The following is a 19,847-nucleotide window of genomic DNA, read 5'->3' on the forward strand; positions in this document are numbered from 1 at the left end:
CCGTGATGGAGATGCTCAGTCACCTCCTTCTGGTGAGTGCTGGAGCTTCCTGGGGGGTCTTTTTTCAGGGTTACCTCCTGCTTGTCTACCCTTCATCCCATCCTTGGGATCCCCCAAACTACTGAGGGTGTATCATCCCCTCCTTGGCAGCCTGACTTGCAGATTAGAGACCCCTCCCCATGGTGCAAACGGTCCCTATGGCTCCCACCCCAGGTTTTCTCCGTAAACCTTGAGCCAGTACACCTTTGCGCACCAGAAATAATGGGTGTTTCTGTGAGCCCCCTTTGCTCTGTCCCTGGGCCCACCCCACTTCATCTCCAGTTGCTTGTCTGAGTCCTGTGGCACTGACCTCCCGTGCTGGGCCCAGCCTGCTTCATTGGGAGGCCCGCAGGGCAAGGTGCACACAGTAGGCCCCAGAACTACCTGGTCCAGCTGTTTGGTGGCTAGAGGCTTGGCTTCTCTGCATCTCGGTTTCCTCATTTGTGAAATAGAGGTCATAATCCTTATCTGTCTCATAGGGCACTTGTGATACACAAATGAATTAACACATTGAAAGCTTTTAGAATGGTGCCTGACACACACCCAGCAGCCAATGAATGTTGCAGGGCGTACTGGTTCCCTAGGGCTGCTGTAACACAGTGCCAAGGACTGCGTGCCTTAAAGCAGAAACACATTCTCACAGTCTGGAGGCTGGAGCCTGAAAGCAAGATGTTGGCAGTACTGTGTCTCTCCAAAGACTCTAGGAGAACCCTTCCCCGCTCTCCAAGGAGAACCCTTCCTCCCTCTCCTAGAACCCTTCCACCCTCTCTTAGGAGAACTTTTCTTCCCTCTCCTAGGACAACCTTTCCTCCCTCTCCTAGAACCCTTCCTCCTTCTCCTAGGAGAACCCTTCTTCCCTCTCTTAGGAGAATCCTTCTTCCCTCTCCTAGGAGAAACTTTCCTCCCTCTCCTACGAGAACCCTTCCTCCCTCTCCTAGGAGAACCCTACCTCCCTCTTCTAGAACCCTTCCTCCCTCTCCTAGGAGGACCCTCCTCCCTCTCCTAGGAGAGCCCTTCCTCCCTCTTCTAGGAGAACCCTTTCTCTCTCTCCTAGAACCCTTCTTCCCTCTTCCAGGAGAACCCTTTCTCTCTCTCCTAGAACCCTTCTTCTCTCTTCTAGGAGAACCCTTCCTCTCTCTCCTAGAACCCTTCTTCCCTCTCCTAGAGGGCCCTTCCTCCCTCTTCTAGGAGAACCCTTTCTCTCTCTCCTAGAACCCTTCTTCCCTCTTCTAGGAGAACCCTTCCTCTCTCTCCTAGAACCCTTCCTCTCCTAGAACCCTTCCTCCCTCTCCTGGAACCCTTCCTCCCTTTCCTAGGAGAGCCCTTCCTCCCTCTTCTAGGAGAACCCTTCCTCTCTCTCCTAGAACCCTTCCTCTCCTAGAACCCTTCCTCCCTCTCCTGGAACCCTTCCTCCCTCTCCTAGGAGAACCTTTCCTCTCTCTCCTAGCTTCTGGTGGTTGTTGGCAGTCTTTGTTAGCTTAAAGCCGCGTTCCTGCAAAAAATGTCTGCCTTCATTGTTATGTGGCCCTCTTCTGTCTGTCTCTGTACTGGATTTAAATTTCCCTCTTATAAGGACACCAGTGATTGGAGTTACAGCCCATCCTAATTCAGTATGACCTCATCTTAACTTGGTCACATCTGCAAAGACCCTATTTCCAAATAAGGTAAAATGTGCAGGTACTAGGAGTTAGGAATTGAACACATCTTTTGGGGTGACTCAGTTCCACCCATAACAGTGGCTCTCACTGTCTTCCCTGGATCATAGTCTCTATGATAGCTCTCGTCTGTGTCTTTGCTGTTTCTGTAAACCTGCTAAGAACAGCGACAGTCTTGCTTTTCTTTGTATTCCTGGCAAAGGCTCAGTACCTGTGTATTTAGTGAATGTCCTTCCTCTCGACTTACATTAAGGAAGACTCCAGTTCTGATAACTCTCTGGTTGTCAGAACATATGTCTGTACCAGCTGGAAATGAGAAGGATATGAGCATAAGAAGTCTTGCTTTTGGGAAGCAGCCCCATTCATATACAAGGAGATGGATGGGAGCCACCCTGAAGCCCTTCTTGCAGTTGATTATTGTCCATTGAGCGGTTGCTGCTGCATTCCAGGCTCTGGCTGGGGGATGGGATTCTGAGAGACAGGCACAGCCCTTGCTGACCCGGAGCGCACAGCTTGGCTGGAGAGACACACAATTCAATAAGCTGTTACAATAAAGTGATTAGGTCCTATTATAGGGAAAGCAAGGGGCTGCTGCCCACACACTCAGTGTGGACGCAGGGAGCAGCTTATTGGTTTAAACACTCTGGCATCTTCCCTCCAGCTGCTCATGAATGTTACGGGGCGCTGACAGTGGCTCAGGGTACTGGGAGGGACAGCCAGCCCAGAGGAGACACAAGAACAGTAACTGGGATGGGAAGGGCCCTGACCTCGGCAGACCATCCCTGGGGTCCCTGCTGCACACGGCACAGTTCAGTGATTGACAGCCACAGCCAGTGACCCAGCGTCTTCACCCCACAGACAGGTCATGCTGACCAGGCTCCACCTACACAGGTTGAGAAGGGTGGTAGCTACAAATGTGTCCTGTAACGTTCTATAAATGGGAGCCAAGGGGACACCTGAGTTACCTGCCAAGTTTTCATCCTGGTTGTCATGTTTGGATCATTGTACATCCCACCTAAAGAAAGCACGCCTTGTGTCTGAGTGGGGACAATAACCAGCCGCACTGCAAGGGAGAGCTCTTCCTTTTACTGCTGGGTGACCTGTGTGCCTGCAGGCCTGGCCTGACCCCAAGCCTCGCTCATAGTTCCCCGCTTTCACCTGCCCGGCTGGCTGGGCTGCAGTGCCTGCAGAGTGCAATGGCCCTTGCCATCACCCACCTTACTCCTCGGAGTGCATTATGCACATCTAACCCTACAACGCGTTTCCATCTCGGAGTGCATTACGCACTTCTAACCCCAACATGCATTTCCAACTCATGGCATGCCATTGTCCCAACTTAGTCCCCACTGTGGTCCAAGGAGCAGGAGGAAGGAGACAGGGATGAGTTTTTAATATTTTACCAAGGATCAGATGAGAAAGCCAAGGACCACACCGATGAGTGCAAAGGCCTCCAGGAGCAGGGCTGGCCTTTCTGTGCCTCGGCTGTGGGACTGGAGGCCGGACGCCAAATGTGCACGCTCTCTAAATGCAGATGGTGACATAACTTTTCTCCCAGGCTGTGGACACTTCAGCCCACTCACAATAAAAAGAAATGTTTCCAAAACAGCCTTTCTGTTCCCTGGTCTTTTCCCAGAATGAATCTTGAATCAGCAGAGGTGAGATTCAGTTGTGAGAGAAGACACATTAAAACCCTAAATGCTGACTTGCAGGGCACATCTGGCCAGTGTGGGAAGGGAGGAGGTCTTCAGGCCTCCGCTGTCTGAGTGGCCTTCTCCCTGGCCTGCGTGGTTTGCTGCCAGCCCTTCTTCCCTTCTGTGCAGAAGGTCCAGCCCGTCTTCCCCACAATCACGCAGGAACCTTGTGTATGGAGCTGTTCCCCCTTCTCCAGTTGTCCCCGGTGTCTGGGCAGTCCATGTGCTTCCCAGCACTCCTGCAGGCTGGGGTCTCCCGCCCTTGGCTGGTTTTCACTCAGCTCCTACCAGCTGCTGGAAATTTCTCCTTGGAGTTTGATCTTAGAGCTGTGACTAGGGATGGGCATTCATTTGCATTAGTAATTACTTTGTTAGTTGGTGCATATACTGCTGCAGACGAGTTGGGCCCCACCAGGAGGAACTTGATTTTCTGGGGAGATCAACACTGCCTCGAGAGCTCCCAAGGTAACTGCTGGACTGAGGGCAAGGGGGTTTTGCCTGCAGTCGCTTGCAGGGTCTCCGTTCTGCTCTGTCTTTTTATTCCCAAGCCCCTCCCCCCATTTTCTAATGGTTTGAGTGCATTCCTAGTTAATTGCAATGTTCAGGTAGCTCCAGTATCTTAGTGAAAGTTAGTGTGAAAGCCCCAGTGATTTGGTTTCCATTAAGAAATGCCTTTGCCCAGGGTCACCTGGTGAGTAAGTGGAGTGTGAAGATTAACCTCTTTGTGCCTCAGTTTCCTCAGCTATAAAACAGAATGATAATATTAACCCCCTCCTAGGATTGATTTCAGAAGCAAATGATTACTACTATCTACCATATATAAACAATGTACATATAGAATGTATGTGTATTATGTACTATTGTTTTCTATAAAATTGTTATTTATTTACTAAAAGGTTTATTATAATATTATTAGCTATTAAAGTATATGTTAATCAACTTAAAAAAAAAAAAGAAATGCTTTTGTGTGGCTCTTACGGTGACATAGCAGGATTTTGTAAATTGCACGGTGGATATAGAGGTGTAATTACCCGTTGCCTGCCGACATCAGCCTGATCCTTCAGGAATGTTTGGCGAGCAGGATTGGGCGATGCCAGATACTTTGGGCTCTTAGGAAAGTCCACTCAGCGAGCATGGAGGCCGCCTGAGTTTCGCGGTATAGGCCTCGTCCCTCTGTTTCTGGAGCTCGCCCTCTGTGTGCTCTTGGAGTCTGCATTGTGTTAGATGTTGGAGGCGCTGGGGAAGAAGCGCCCACATGGCATTGAGGGGAATGAGTTCTGAGAATAGGGATGTGTCCGAGCCTTCTCAGTTTTAGCCTTTAGGGAAATGTTTGTTTCCTGGGGCCACCATAACAAAGCACCACCAGCCAGGTGTCTTCCCCGTGGAAGTCTGTTCTCAGTTTGGGAAGCCCGATGTCCACAATCAAGCATCAGCAGAGCTGTTCCTCCTGAGACTGTGAGGGAGAATTTGTCCCATTCTCCACTCCTGGCTTCCACTCCTCGGCATCCCTTCTTGGCTTGCGATTGGTCACTGTCTCACTGGGTCTTCACATCATCTTTCCTTGTGTGCATCTCTCTGTGTCCATATTTCCTCTTTGTATAAATGAGGATACCAGTCCTATTGGATTAGGGCCCCCAGTCACTTCATCTTAACTTGATCATCTGCAAAGACCTTCTTTCCAAAGACAGTCACATTTACAGGTATTGGGGATGAGGACTTCAGCATCTTTAGAAGGGACAAAGGGTATTAAAACAATGGGAACATAGTGACTTCTCAGTATTATCCTCTCCCTGGCCTGGGGGCATTTAGGTTTTAGCCAAAAGGTGCTTGTTTACAAGCATTTCTGGGTTATCCTTTAACCCCTTGTTTGGGCCTTAAATGGCTCAAACAAATGCAAATAAGGTGCGGTGAATATCCCTAAACCTTCACTAGTGCAGCCCATAGCTAATGGGCACAGCTGTCAATGGAGGTAAAATTTAGTAATTGATTAGTAGTTAATAAAGAAATCATACTACCCAATTTAATGAAGCACCTGTTAACCCAATCTGGTGTAATTCTTTGCATTCCAGACCACAGTGGAACACTTGGGAAGCAGCAAGGCTGAGTAAAAATAAGAGTGTGTCAAACAAACTTTCACAGACTTTGAGCTATTATTGAGGAAAAATGTAGGGCCTGGGTGTGAGCTGGGTCACGATGAACCTCTGCAGAAGGCTCAACTTCTAACCTCTGCAGGGCATGTCCCGGGCCCGTGCCGCGTTATCTCACGTGGGAGCCCTCGCTGCTGTTGTCCCTCCCTATGGCCGATGGGGACAGTGAGGCACAGAGGTCAGCAACTTCCCCAGATCATGTGGCTGATAACTGCAGTGCTTAGACATGACTGCAGGGCTCTGTGGGGAATGCAAGGATGGTTTGAGTCCAGTGTTAGCCTGAAGGACTGGCAGGGAGAGGATTTCAGTGACTGTGGTGGATACAGTCCACTCTGGTAAGCCAGCGTTTCCCAGGTGAGTAGAGGAAGGTTGGGAAGGAAGAGCCTGTGGGCAGGTTCTTGAGGATCTGAGTGGTGGGGGTGGCCAGAGGATGGGGCTGGCTGAGAATAGATAAAGGTGTGAACCATCTGGGAGGCTGGTTGTTTAATGTGGTGCCCAGTCTGTCTCAAGAGTAACACGTCATCCAGGGAAGCTCCCTCTCAGATGTCCTCCTGCGTGGTATTGCCAGAAAGAGACCACAGCCATGGGCGCCTTGCTAGTTAATCTTGAGAGTGGCTGAGCTGGGTCGGTATGAGAAAGGTGCAAACGAGGGGCCTCGTGGGGTCCCCTGTGCTCATCAGCGTCAGTCACATGGGGGTACGTTGCAGAGATTTGGGGGACACACATTTGGCTGGGATTAAGAAGCTCAGATTAGAGCGATAATTCTGGGAGAGTTGCTTCCCCACCCAGGGATATTAAGTAATGTCTGGAGACATCTTTAGATGTCACAGCAAGGGGTGGGGGGGCCGGGGGAGGAGAAGTGAGGGGAGAGGGGTAGATAAGGTGGCCACTGCACTGGGCCCAGGGGAGCTTGCTGTAATGGACGTAACCACGTGGACAGAGACTTGGGCCAAAAACACGAGGCACATCTGAGGAATGAAAATAAGACATGCTTTGTTTGCTGCTGCTTCTGTGTAAGAAGAGATTTGGAAGGCCAGGCAAATTTCCTGTAAGTCACCTGAGCATGTGGTGTACTGGGTGTACTGCTGTGTTGTACTTAGAAAGGGAACACTTTCCTCTGTGACTGGAAGTGTCTGGTGATGCTGAATGCTAAGCTGGGCCTGGGGAGCTGACCGCCCTCAGCACCACCGCCCATTCACTCGTCCTTTCTTTTCTTTTTCTTTTTTTTCTTTTTTTTGAGACGGAGTCTCACTCTGTCACCAGGCTGGAGTACAGTGGCGCTATCTCGGCTCACTGCAACCTCCACCCTCGTGAGTTCAAGCGATTCTCCTGCCTCAGCCTCCCGAGTAGCTGGGACTACAGGCACACACCACCATGCCCAGCTAATTTTTTTGTATTTTTAGTAGAGATGGGGTTTCACCATGTTGGCCAGGATGGTCTCGATCTCCTGACTTCATAATCTACCCACCTCTGCCTCCCAAAGTGCTGGGATTACAGGTGTGAGCCACTGCAACTCATCTTTTCATCCATCCTTCTATCTGTCTGTCCATCCAACCATCCATCCATCCATCCCTTCCGAGCTAATGCAGAGATGCGGGTTTCTGTCTATGGAGGATGGGGATGCCACGTGACACATCCCTCAAGAACAAAACACGTTGACTTCAGAAGATACAGGGAACACAGAGAAAATTACAAGCAACAACATAAATTATCCAGATCTCACTTCCCGCAGCGAGTTTCTGTTTGCCTTTTTTTTTTTTTTGGTATATAGCCTTCTCATGTACCCAAAGAAAATTGAGACTATGCTATAATATTGTTTGGTAAAATACTTTAAGATTTAATATATTCACATTTCTCATATTTTAAAATCCTCTCCTGGCTGGGTGAGATCCAGCACTTTAGGAGGCCAAGGTGGGTGGATCATGAGGTCAGGAGTTCAAGACCAGCCTGGCCAAGATGGTGAAACCCGTCTCTATTAAAAATACAAAAATTAGCCAAGTGTGGTGGTGGGCACCTGTAATCCCAGCTACTCGGGAGGCTGAGCCAGAGAATTGCTTGAACCCAAGAGGAAGAGGTTGCAGTGAGCTGAGATCGTGCCACTGCACTCCAACCTGCGTGACAGAGCGAGACTCAGTCTCAAAAAAAAAAAAAAAAAAAAAAAAATCCTGTCCTAAGCCATATTAATGGCTGCTTGGCATTCTGTCATCCATAGATCAGACTTTAATTAATCAGTTTCACCCTCATCTGTGGGGTTATCTTGAGCTTTTGTGTCTGGCTTCCCATCTGTCTTCTCAGGATGAGTGACTGGGCATAAGTTGCTTTATCGACATGGGGTGAGCATTGATATTTCTGCACATGTGCTTATCTCCCCTGCCCCCCAGGGGCCCAGTGTCATTCACTGGGTGCCGTGTGTCAGGCCCCCTCCCCTGCTTTTTCATATGGGTGTAGTGTTATCAGCGTTAAAATCCCTCTCAGGAAATTAGAGGCAGTGCCACATTAAATCTGTAATGAATTATTTTAGAATGTTGGTTTTAGGTTGAACCACATCAAATGGTTGATATTCAACCAGTTTTTTTGGTTCTTTCTGAAACGCAGCAGGACTCTTGGTGGGTCCACTGGAGCAGAAAGCACTGTAGGTACCTAGAGTCTTGGGTCCTGTCAACACCACCTACATAAACATTCTGTACGGAAGTGAGACACAGGCCCTAATTCTGGGGCCCTGGCAGATCTCCATGGCCCAGGGTGAGTGAGGGTAGACGAGAGCTTACAGGGTCTTGGATTACCTGTGTTCACGGGTCTAAGTGGCTTATGGTGTAGCCAAACCCTTGGTGTGGGGCAGGGAGGTTGCAGGAGGGAGGGAGTTGGATGATTGTTTCCGTGTAACTCGTATCAGACCATGGCCCTGAGTTCATTCTACAGAGTCTGGGTGCTTGCTGGGAGTGAGGTGCAGTTCCAGAAGCCAGGGGATTGGGCAGGGGGCTTGATAGACCAATAAATCAAACAAAACAGCAGTCCCTGTGCATATTTTAGTCTTGTGGGGCACGGGTACAGGCTGTCCCTCCCAGGCCAGTGTGCAATAGCCAGGTTCAGGCCTCTGGGCAGGTGAATAGGAAAAGCTGCCACTTCCCTCTTAAACACCAACATTAGTTACCGTAGCATCTAGCATGATTCTGGCATAAGCTTGCCTTCAGAGAGGCTTTATTGAATAGGTAAATCATTCTTCCACCTCTCCATGATCTTTGCAAGCAAACGTTCCTGAAAGTTTTGAGCAAAAAAGACATGTATTATTATGAGTAATTTAGATGACTATTGTTTCCACAGTGAAGTACTTCTGGGAGAAAGGGAGGCAGGACTGGGGTGCTCTGGGAGGCCCCTTTGGTGTGCAATGCTGCCTTTGGGTTCCAGTTACTTTTTTAAGCCCATTTTCCTGAGTGACTGAGTCATACCTGGTGCTGTTCTGGGAATCAGGGCACATCTGGGAACAGGGAGTTTGTTCATGGAGCTTACCTTCCAGAGGGAGCCAGGAAATAGACAAGACCTAAAGACAAAGTTGATTGAGGTAAGTCATGTGCCCTCGAGGAAACAGCAAAACCTGCTGAGCAAGGCTGCAGTGGCAAGTGGTCAGATCGACCTTTCTGGAGCAATGGCACTGGCCTGCGATCTGGGTGGCAAAACTTATCAGCCAAGTGACGTTCTGGAGCAGGGCTTGCCTGCCAGAGGGAACAGCCAGTGCAAGGGTCCTGGGGCAGGAATAGTTCCGTTGTGCACCAGGAAGGAGCAAGGTCAGGCAGGGCCTTGGGGCCTAGTCAAGAGGTGAAATTTTGTTCTGAATGCAGCGAGATGCCCTTGGAGGGACTTAATTTGTTGAAAGAGCCCTGGGTGCCCTAAGGAGAATGGTCTTATTGGTGAGTGGGTGGAGGGAGTGGAACCAGGGAGCCCAGGTGGGAGGGCGCTGCAGGGCATTCAGGTGAGTGACGGTGCACACAGCCGGGAGCAGGTAATAGAGAGAGGAGATCAGACTGGAATACACTGGCGATCACACTGACTGGACACAGTGGGCTGGATTGGGGGCAGAAGAAAAGGAGAGATGCAGGGAAAGCCTCTTGTGTGAGGATGATGGGCTTGATGGTGGGAAGGGTGAATTTTTTTTTTTTTTTGAGATGGAGTTTTGATTTTGTTGCTCAGGCTAGAGTGCAGTGGCGTGATCTCAGCTCACTGCCACCTCCGCCTCCTAGGTTCAAGCGATTCTCCTGCTTCAGCCTCCCAAGTAGCTGGGATTACAGGCATGCACCACCACACCCGGCTAATTTTTTATTTTTAGTGGAGACGGGGTTTCACCTTGTTGGTCAGTCTGGTCTCGAACTCCTGACCTCAGGTGATCCACCCGCCTCAGCCTCTTAAAGTGCTGGCATTACAGGTGTGAGCCACCACGCCTGGCCAGGGAAGGGTGAGTTCTGTTGTCACCACTGTTTCTGCTGCTGCTACCTTCTCAATCTAGAAGGAGGTCCATTCCATTCCTCCTTTTCCAGATGAGAGATCTGAGGCCAGAGTTCCCAGAATATACTCTAAAGATTCTTAAAAAAAAAAAAAAAAAAAAAAAAAAAAAAAAAAAAATCTTTAAAAGAGACAAAGAAAAGCAAGTTACATGTTCTATATGGAAATGTTGTTGTAAATGATATTTGAATTGACTATTGATCAGATTACGAGAAAGAAACTCAAGCTGGAGTTTGTGGCCCCCCCCGAGGGAGAGCCACCAAATCTAGGAAGATTCTTCTTTGCGACGTAAGAGAAAGAACGGGAAAGGCAGTGAAACAGACACCACTGAGCTGGGCAGACTCTGGCTTGCCCTGAAGCAGGTTTGTAGGAATGGGTGTCTTTAAAACAAGATTTTAGTTACTGAATTGAAAATGCCTAGATATAGAAATAAGTGACTTCTTGACCAGGTTCAGTAACTCACGCCTATAATCCCAGCACTTTGGGAGGCCAAGGCAGCAGATCACTTGAGGTCAGGAGTTCAAGACCAGCCTGGACAGCATGGCGAAACCCTGTCTCTGCCAAAAAATACAAAAATTAGCCAGGCGTGGTGGCGCATGCCTGTAATCCCATCTACTCAGGAGACAGGGGCAGGAGAATTGCTTGAACCCAGGAGGCAGAGGTTGCAGTGAGCCGAAATTGCACCACTGCACTCTAGCCTGGGTGACAGAGCGAGACCCTGTCTGAAAAAAAAAGAGAAGAAAAATAAGTGACTTCTCTTTTGCAGCAATAATCTCCTGAAAATATAATCGGAAAAAGAGACGGCATTCACGGCAATGACAACATCCAAACCCAAATTTAAAATATCGTAATGTATTGAAAATGTTTTCTGCAAAGAAAACATTTTGAGTCCTCTTCCGACTACTACTGTTACTACTACAGCTGTTGTTAGCGGTAGTGCTGGTGTTACCCAACAGTTATTTTTAGTGCTTTCAGTTAACATCAACCCTAGAAGAAGTGCTTTTTGTGTACCTATTATCTCATTGTGTTTTCATTGTTTCCATTTTGCAGTTAGGGACTCCTTTCAAGGTCAAGTGATTTTTGCCCTGAGCCTCCCACGTGGTGATTGGTAGTGCCCAGGCCCCAAGTCCATCAGCCAGACTCTAGGCAGAGTGTCCCACCCTCATAATCTTGACACCAGGGAGGGGCAAACTGTAGTCTGCCTCTTGTTTTTTATAAATACATTTTTGTTGGAACATGATCCTACTCATTTATTTGTATCATCTACAGCTTCTTTTGGACCACAAGGGCAGAGCTGAGTCTTTGTGACAGAGAATATATGGCCCCACAAAGCTTAATTTACTCTCTGTCCCTTTACAGGAAAAGTTTGGCTGTCTCTGCCCTACACTGCTCTGGGACTCATATCTAAATCAATGGGGACCCAGCCACATTTGTGGAAGAAAAGATGCAATAGTATAAAGATGTCACTTCTTGTAGCGCAGTACCCAGGAAATCCCAGTGGGAATATGTTTTTGCAGAAATTAGATGGTGGGAGACATTTTATTAAATTATTCTAAAGTTTATTTGGAAGAGGGCCAGGTATAGTGGCTCACTCCTGTAATCCCAGCATTTTAGGAGGCTGAGGCATGTGGATCACTTGAGGTCAGGAGTTTGAAACCAGCCTGGCCAGCATGGTGAAACCCTGTCTCTACTAAAAAATATATATATATATTAGCCAGGCATGGTGGCACATGCCTGTAATCCCAGTTAGGAGGCTGAGGCAGGAGAATCCCTTGAACTTAGGAGGCAGAGGTTGCAGTGAGCTAAGATCATGCCACTGTGCTCTAGCCTGGGTGAAAGAGTGAGACTTTGTCTCCAAAAAAAAAATGATAATAATAAAGTTTATTTGGAAGAAAAAAAAAGGTAAAAATAACTGATAGGACTTTGAAATAGAATAGTGCATAGAAGCCAGACCTTCCATGTAGTCCAACACAGCAGAACTATCATGGTTAAATAAAGGTTGATATTGTGATAAATATAGGCAAACTAATGACACAGAACAGCCCCGATTCAGACCCTAGTGTCTGTACACGTTTAAAAATGCATTAAGATGACATCACATGAGTCAGAAGGGGACAAATTGTTCAGGAATTCATGCAGGAGTAATTGCTCATCTGTTTGGTAGTTAATTTTGTAACATCCCTCCCCAAGAAGCAAAATAAATTCTTTGTACATTAATGTCAGTCCACAAACCTTTTTTTTTTTAAGTAAAGGAAAATAGATGTGAATGTTTATTGAATTTGTCATCAAGGGAGGCCTTTCTATGCATCAAGGGGAAATGACAAAGGACAGATTGATATGATTAAATAATTGAGACTTTATCAAGTTACCAAATGGATTAGTGCAAGCAAGCACAGAGTGGGGGAGATATTTGCAGCTGACCTGCTGAGATTTTAGGATGTAATTGAGCAGAGAGTGCAAAATGATAATCCACAAGGTAGGACAAAAGAAGTAGTTGCTACTTGGCCAGGTATGGTGGCTCACACTTGTGATCCCAGCACTTTGGGAGGCCGAGGCGGGCAGATCACTTGAGGTCAGGGGTTTGAGACTAGCCTGGCCAACATGCTGAAAACCCGTCTCTAATAAAATACAAAAATTAGCCAGGTGTGGTGGCACACACCTGTGGTCCCAGCTACTAGGGAGGTGGAGGCTGCAGTGAGCCGAGATCGTGCCACTGCATTCCAGCCTGGGCAACAGAGCGAGACTCTGTCTCCAAAAAAAAAAGTAGTAGTTGATACTTGAACTATTTCTGACTAATGGTCAAAAGAGGGTGGATTGAAATGTTGAAAGCGGGTGAATCGAGACATTGACGGCCCATCCCCTCGTTGTCAGATGAGCAAGGCTTTTCTTGACCTGCTGGTTAGGGGTGAGAACTGGACACCCGCTGCTGTCGAGAGGATGGATTGTCACAGTCTTCCAGGACTGCTTTTGGTAACCCTTCCTACTCTACCTGAAAGCAGTCCTAAGAAAATAACCCAAAATACTGAGTACGATTAGATACAAAGATGATCATTGCTGTGCCACTTACACTAGCAAAAATGTGGCAGTCTTGCTGGGCGGAACAGGGTCAGGGTGGTGCTCCCTCTGCAGAGTTGCAGTTGGGGCCCTATGGGTCTGGTTGGGCCTCACTCCTTGACCTTGTCCCTCCTCACATCTTTCTAGCCAGTAGCCCACGTCTCCTACTTAGTGGAGTAATAAGGCCAGGAGAAATAGGTGGACCTTTATTTTCATGTAATGGCAAAATGACTTTCCCCAAATCACAGAGCTGGAATTGGGAATCCTGGAGTTAAATCCACCGGGATTAGTACACAATTAGAGGTGCTCAGTCAAGTATCTGAGAGCGTCCAGAATCAGCTCAGCTGGCCGCCTTTTCACTTGCCCATAGCATGGCCTTACAAAGTTGCAAAGACCTGCTGAAATCAAGGCCTCATATTTCAGAATAAGAATGGGAATTCAGGCTGGGCGCGGTGGCTCACACCTGTACTCTCAGCACTTTGAGAGGCTGAGGCGGGTGGATCACCTGAGGTCAGGAGTTCAAGACCAGCCTGGCCAACATGGTGAAAGCCCGTCTCTACTAAAAATACAAAAAATTAACTGGACATGGTGGTGGGGACCTGTAATCCCAGCTACTTGGGAGGCTGAGGCAGGAAATTGCCTGAACCCAGGTGGTGGAGGTTGCAGTGAGCCGAGATCGCACCACTGCACTCCAGCCTGGGCGACAGAGTGAGACTCCATCTCGGGGGGAGGGAGGGAAAGAATGGAAATTCATTTTCTAAAAAGCATTTTTGATTATAGAAAAATCTTAGGAAAATTAAGAAAATTTTGAAGAGGAAAAGAGCTCTTCATACACTTGCTACCTAAAGTCAGCATTCAGTGTGGAATTTACTCTTCTTTTTCTATAAAAGGTATTTTTTTGAAAACAAAGTAGAAGAAGATTTTATTATACAATCTGTGGATTTAAATTTTGAAATATTATGTTGTATGGATTTTCCATTCTATTAAATAGCCTAAGAAGAATTGTAATGGCTGCACGGCTGTTTCTGGAGATATGGTGCCCTCAAGCTCTGTGTGAGGAACTAGCTTGCTCCCATCTCCATGTCACCAAACACTTTATCTACATCTTTGATTTCCTAAGGACGGGTATATTGAGGGACAGTGGGAGGGGAGGAGGGACAGGAATTCTGTCCCCTCTCATTTTCTTAATAAATATTGGTCAAGGATGGATTTTTCATTGCTTTGTTGCTCTAGATATCTCGATTAGTAATTCATGGACATGTGAGCTCTTCAGTAAGGAAATTCATTCATTCATTCACAAATTGTACTCATTGCTTAGAGGCCAGATTCTTGATAAACTGGTGGATAAAACTGCAGTTGCTCCCTTTCTTTGTGGCTGAAGGTCTGGCTGAGAGGCAGAGGCTAAAACAATAAACTAAGGAGTGACACCTTGCACAGTCGTCTCTCCTAAGCGACGCCCTGAGGGCCCATCCACAGTTTGCATGCATGGGCTTGGCAGGTCAGGCATCCTGGGGTGTGTTGGCGCTTTTTCAGCAGATCCACTGGGTGGGCTTTGATTTCTGCTTGTGGCTTTTTGCAACGACTGTGGCATCCTCATGGCTGCTTTGGCTTCAGGGCTCCACTCACGTCCTCACAGTATGAAATTCCTTGAGCCTCAGACATGGCATGTGTGTGTCACTAATGAGAACTGTTGGTAGAATCAGGAACAGTATTAAACCCTAGAAGCCGCCTCCCCCTCTCCAGCCTGCTCAGATCCAGCATTTTCATCAGGGAAAGCCCCTTTCAATAAAAGTGAGGCCTCCGTTTTCTCATCTGTAAGATGTATGTGTGGAGCTGGCTAGCTCTGCAGTTTTCAGAATGGCACCTAAGATGCACTTTAAAACATTCCTTTGAGTTAATGTGTACTAGAAAAGATCTATCAAGTTGTAAAAAGCAGGTTGATTGATAAAGAAGTATTAATAACATTTGATTTTTTTTAAAAGAAGATGGTAAGTCAGTGAGTAGTGTTTGGAGGGCACAAATACTTCCAGTGCCGATGCTTTGCGGTCTTAAGTGGCAGGTGGGAGCTGGGAGTCTGAGTACAGCCCTCTGGTCAGCCCCAGTCAAATGAATGGGGCTCTCTGCTTGCTGCTCTTAAAACGTCTTCAGAGACAGTTGCACTTTTTCTCTCTGGTCACTGGCTGGGGACCAGAGCTTGGAAGTATTTCTGGTCTGGGCTGATCACAGGGTCCTGCTTCATAGCCTGTCTGCTGTCAGCCGTCTGACACGGGCGGGCCAGCCTTCCCATGTGATTCAAGGGGGCTGACAGCAGCCCATTGCCACAAACGTCTGCCTAAACCCCAGGCTTGATGAGCACTTGACAGGTACACACTGGTGTGTCTGTAAGCTCTTCGTGATTCTCAGCGGCAGGGTGAGGGTGGGGAAGGAAGATGTAGGTGAAGAGCTTTGACCTAGGAGCGCGCTAGGGAAGCGAGCCAAGGTGTCTGCGAAGTTCCGGTCCCATCCACACCCAGAAGACATGGTGGAGGCCCCCACCCCTCTCCTGTGGTGTTGGTTTCATGTGTGTGTCTTTCCAGCTTAATGATAAGCAGTCGAGGGAAGGTCCGGGTCCTGCTTTCCCTTGTGTATTTACTGGTCGTGAATGCACGTGATGCTGAATTAATGTCTGAGCACAACAGTCATCCCGTGCCACAGATGGCACCAAGCACCAAGCTTTGGAGGCCCCCACAGTCTGTGGGAGACAATCCAAGCTTGGGCTGGGCACTGCGCTCAATGCTGGAAAATTATAAAGACAGAGCAGCCAAGTCACCAGCTTTCAAGGAAACGAGTGTAGTCAGGGAACTAAGAAAAAATAACAAGCATGATGAACAGTGTGATGCCGGGGATAAAAGCAGTAAATGCCTAGAGATGATGACGATGTGTCCAGGAGAGCTAGGAAAAGAGGTGGACTTCCATTTGCAAAGGCAAAGGCACTGTTTCAGGGGGTCATTCTCCAATCGGTAGGTTTTGATGTTATAGAAATGGGGAGCCCTGTTGGGTCTTCAAGAAAGTGGGTGGGAAGAAAGGCACGAGGTCTGGAGATGTTTTGGAAAAAACAGTAGCTGTGTTTGGTGAGTGCATGGGATGTACGGAGGAAGGTGTGAAGAATCTGGAAAGCTTAGAATGTCTCCCACAGACTGTGGGGGCCTCTGAAGTCTGAAGTAATGGTTGCTTTGAATGCAAGGAGATTCTGGGGTCTGTGCAGTGTGCTGAGAACAACCCCACAGAGGGGATGGGGGGGAGGGATGGGGCCAGGAAAAGAGGAAGCAGGGGAGAGGGGAGGCAGGAAAGGGAGGAGGCCAGGTAAGAAGAAGCTGAGGCCTTGGAGAGGGACTCGCACGCCCTCCCCTCCTCTTCCTGACCTGTCGGGGGATCCCCAGCCTCAGATGTTCTCAGTCTGGCCGGTGAAAACATCTGGAATCGTGACTCCAGCTGCGCTAGCCCTCTCACTTTTTACAATAAAAACTGAGCAAGCAAGGAGCACCTAGTGACGACTCATGGCCCTTGTTTTCTCCGCATCTCTGGAGTCTGAGTCACCAGCTTGGCACCCACAGTTAAGCCTTGAATGTGTGCAAGTTATAACCCAGTGTCTGGCACGGAGAACCTTAGCGCTCCTTCCCCTCCAGGTCTTCCATTCTTTTGTTGGTTTGTCTCCAATACGGGTTCCCTCAAAACCAACTCTCTTCCATTTATTTCTGTCCCTAGTTTTGAGCACAGAGCCTCGTTGCTACAGCCTGGCACTCAGTAGATGTTCACTAAGGTGACCTTTGTGCGTAGTCCCAGGTAGATGTGGCACCCGGGATATGCCCACGTTTCTCAAACTCAGACTGGAACGCGTGGTCCTGCCCTCGTTCCTCATTCTTTCACCCTGTGGCGTGGCCTTGGCTCTGAATAACCGCTGCCACCTCCTAAACTGAACTCAGTTGTTTAGGGAAATGCACCCAGAGGGGTACTGTGAGTGAGTCTGATCGGCTGGCGTGCCTGTCGGTGGCTGCCCGTGCCTTCCGATGGGCCGTGCTGTTTTCTCCCCCAGGAAGAGGCAGCCCGCCCGAGCCCCGGGCAGCATGTTCCTCCTGTGCCCTGGGTACATTAGGCGAGATCAGGCGCGTTCAGGGTGGTATGACGATAGGCAGTGCTCCGGGCGCATTAGGAAAGGTTCTGCTGATCAGGCTTCTGTAACAGGGCGGGGCATCTGCTAAGGTGGCGGGAAAGGTTTGGATTTCACTGCACCTGGGCTGGTCCTCGCCCTGAGTCGGAGCCTCGCGTTCCCTGCCAAGCCGTGCCCAGAAGCATCCCGGCAGGGACACCAGTCGTGTGTTGACTGCACTTGGGCTGTTGCCCAGACCAGTCGGGTCAGGACTAGGAGGCAGATTTCCACGATTTTGCCTTTGGAATGAGAGAGTGAGCTGGGGTGTTAACCCCGTGGTCTCCTGGTGGTCCCATCAAGTGACTCTGTGAAAGCCAGTTGTCCCTCCCACCCACCCCAGGCCCCCAGGCTCTGAAGGCTTCTCCACTATAGCGATGGGGTCCAAAGTACAGGGTGCTGGGTGTCAGGCTGTCAGTAACAGGAGGACCGACCTGCTGGGGCGGAATGTCTGTGGGTTTTAGGGTCGTCCGGAATGCACTCTTGCTCAGGGAGGGAGGTGAGCTGATGTGATGAGTTTCCATCGACAGAGCTGGTGACAGAAATTACAGAGAGCAGGTGGAATCTCACGCTTTTTGTTTTCTAACCCGGAGGAAATCTGATGAAATCAACATGATACTCCAGAAATTATCATCAAGCATGGAGAATGAGTCATCCTAAACAAGGCACACAGGGAATTGGCAGGGGAGGAGCAAGGGCAGTATTTATGCCTCGATCCCCTCCAGGCCGGCTGCTGTCCTTCTGCAGCGTTCAGGATCGTGGCCGCAGGAGAACGGAGGAGAACATGAACAGTCTGTGCACTCAGCCTGAGGTTCCCGTAAGACCTTCTCCGCCCCAGACACGCTCTCGTTAGGTTGGTTTTTCTGGATTGGTTTGTTCTCTAATTGTTCCTTGGGGCAGATCATTGGCAGAGGCCACAGGGAGAATATTCTGTGATCTGGAGTCTGCGCGTGGCGTGATGGCAGCCGTAGCGGAGGGGGTGTGTGCGGGTTCTTGAGTTTGCCGCCGGAATCTGTCAGTGATTCCTTCTGAATGCAGTGATGTCGTCTGTTCAGAGGCTGCCCTCTTGGTTCCTGGGGAGGAGCTAAGAGCAGCCTCTTTTGTCTCTAAATGAATCAGCCTTTGCATAGAAAAAGGAAAAACTTATCAGTTATGAGCTCAAATGCGTCTTCCTGTCTTCCTAGACCTGACCTCGGCTGGGAGGTGAAGAGGTGAGATGGAGCCTGGTCTTCTAGGGGGTCTTGAGATCCAGTGGTGGCTGCCCTGCCAAGGGTGGGCCCTGCAACTGCAGGCTGTCCTGGAGAAGTGACCACTGGGACCTGCTGAGTAGAGGGTGGTCAAGCTTGTTGGACTGTCCAGGTAGACCCGAGGTGCCCACCAAGGGAACCTGTTGGTGTTTTGAGAATGTGTGGCTTAGGTTTCAGGAATAGAGTAGAATTCTAAATTCAGCCTCCTGAGTATAATCCTATCACATCAGCCATTTGGCTCCTTTAAAGATTATCCCAGAGATACCTACCAAGGTACCTCTGAAACAGTCATCTTTGTTGAAACCAAATTCATTCATTCATTCATTCATTCGGGTTTGAGAGCCAACCATGCACATGACAGGAACAGAAAAAGACAAACAGATGGTCCTATGTCCTGGGAATGCTCAGATTATCATAGAGAAATTGGGCTAGGGACAAGTCTGTGCATGGTGTGTCTAGCGGTGATAAAGGGCAGAGAAAGAGGATGGGGTGAGGGCTGGTTGTGTTGACATTTGAGCAAAGATCTGAATGAAGTGAGGGGACGAGAGCATCTCGTGTCTAGGCTTGGGACCTTCTGGGCTGAGGGCACTGCATGTGCAAAGGCCCTGTGGTGGGAGGGGCTTGGTACCTGGGGAACTTCATGGAGACCAGAAGAGTCAAGTGGAGGAAGGCAGAGAACAGCAGGAAATGGGACAGGGGCTGATGATGTTGGGCTTCTAGGGCACTGGAAGCTGCTGATGAGAGCCCAGGAGCCTTTGGAGGGTTTCAAACAGAGTCCGGAGGGCGTCTGACTGACTTTTCAAAATGTTCCGGCTGCTAATTGAGGGGTGGACTCCAGGCCGCAGGCAGGCCTGCTGGAGAGGAGCTGATGACTGTAATTGCGTCGAGAGATGACGGTGGTGTGGAGGTGCTGGGGAGAAGTCAGCCAGAGGTTGTGTTCTGCAGGTGGAGCCACCAGGAGTGCATGAGAGAGGGATGGAGCAAGGAGGACGGGGAGGGATGTTGGGCTTCTTGGCTGGTTGGATGGAGCTGCCGTGCATGGCTGAGATGGGTGAGGCCAGGGGCAGGGGTTTGGGGCAAGCTCCAGAGTTGGCTTTGGATCCAGGAAATTCAAGATGCATCTTAGGTACTGAAGGGAGCACTTGGTGGGCAGGGGGGTGTCTGAGTCTGAGGTTCAGGAGCCACTTGTCAAAAGAATGGGAATGCAGCCATGTCTACCTGTGCTTTGAGGGGGCTCAGGCTGCCTGGGCATTTGAGTTGGTGGCTCCTTAGCAGTTTTCCTAGCCAAGGGGAGATAGCCACACCCACGGACACACCGTTCTCTGTCATGGTACGTG

The 19,847-nt window shown here is 49.1% G+C and overlaps 1 protein-coding gene across 4 annotated transcripts in view; it reads left to right on the top strand.

Annotated features, from left to right (window-relative positions):
• The window catches only part of SH3BP4 (SH3 domain binding protein 4), a 103,582-nt gene that overhangs the window by 58,123 nt on the left and 25,612 nt on the right, over positions 1–19,847 (top strand). The window contains exon 1 of one of the 4 annotated variants that reach the window (XM_054478164.2): positions 17,962–18,116. The exons of 2 other annotated variants lie outside the window; for them this stretch is intronic. The gene's annotated coding sequence lies outside the window, so the exon portion shown is untranslated. Of the gene's footprint in view, positions 1–17,961; positions 18,117–19,847 lie in introns of those variants that run through there. One more of the 4 variants, XM_063648126.1, reaches the window with a different exon arrangement.

This window comes from Pongo pygmaeus, chromosome 11 (genome assembly GCF_028885625.2).
Source record: "Pongo pygmaeus isolate AG05252 chromosome 11, NHGRI_mPonPyg2-v2.0_pri, whole genome shotgun sequence".
Classification (NCBI taxonomy): Eukaryota; Metazoa; Chordata; class Mammalia; order Primates; family Hominidae; genus Pongo; species Pongo pygmaeus.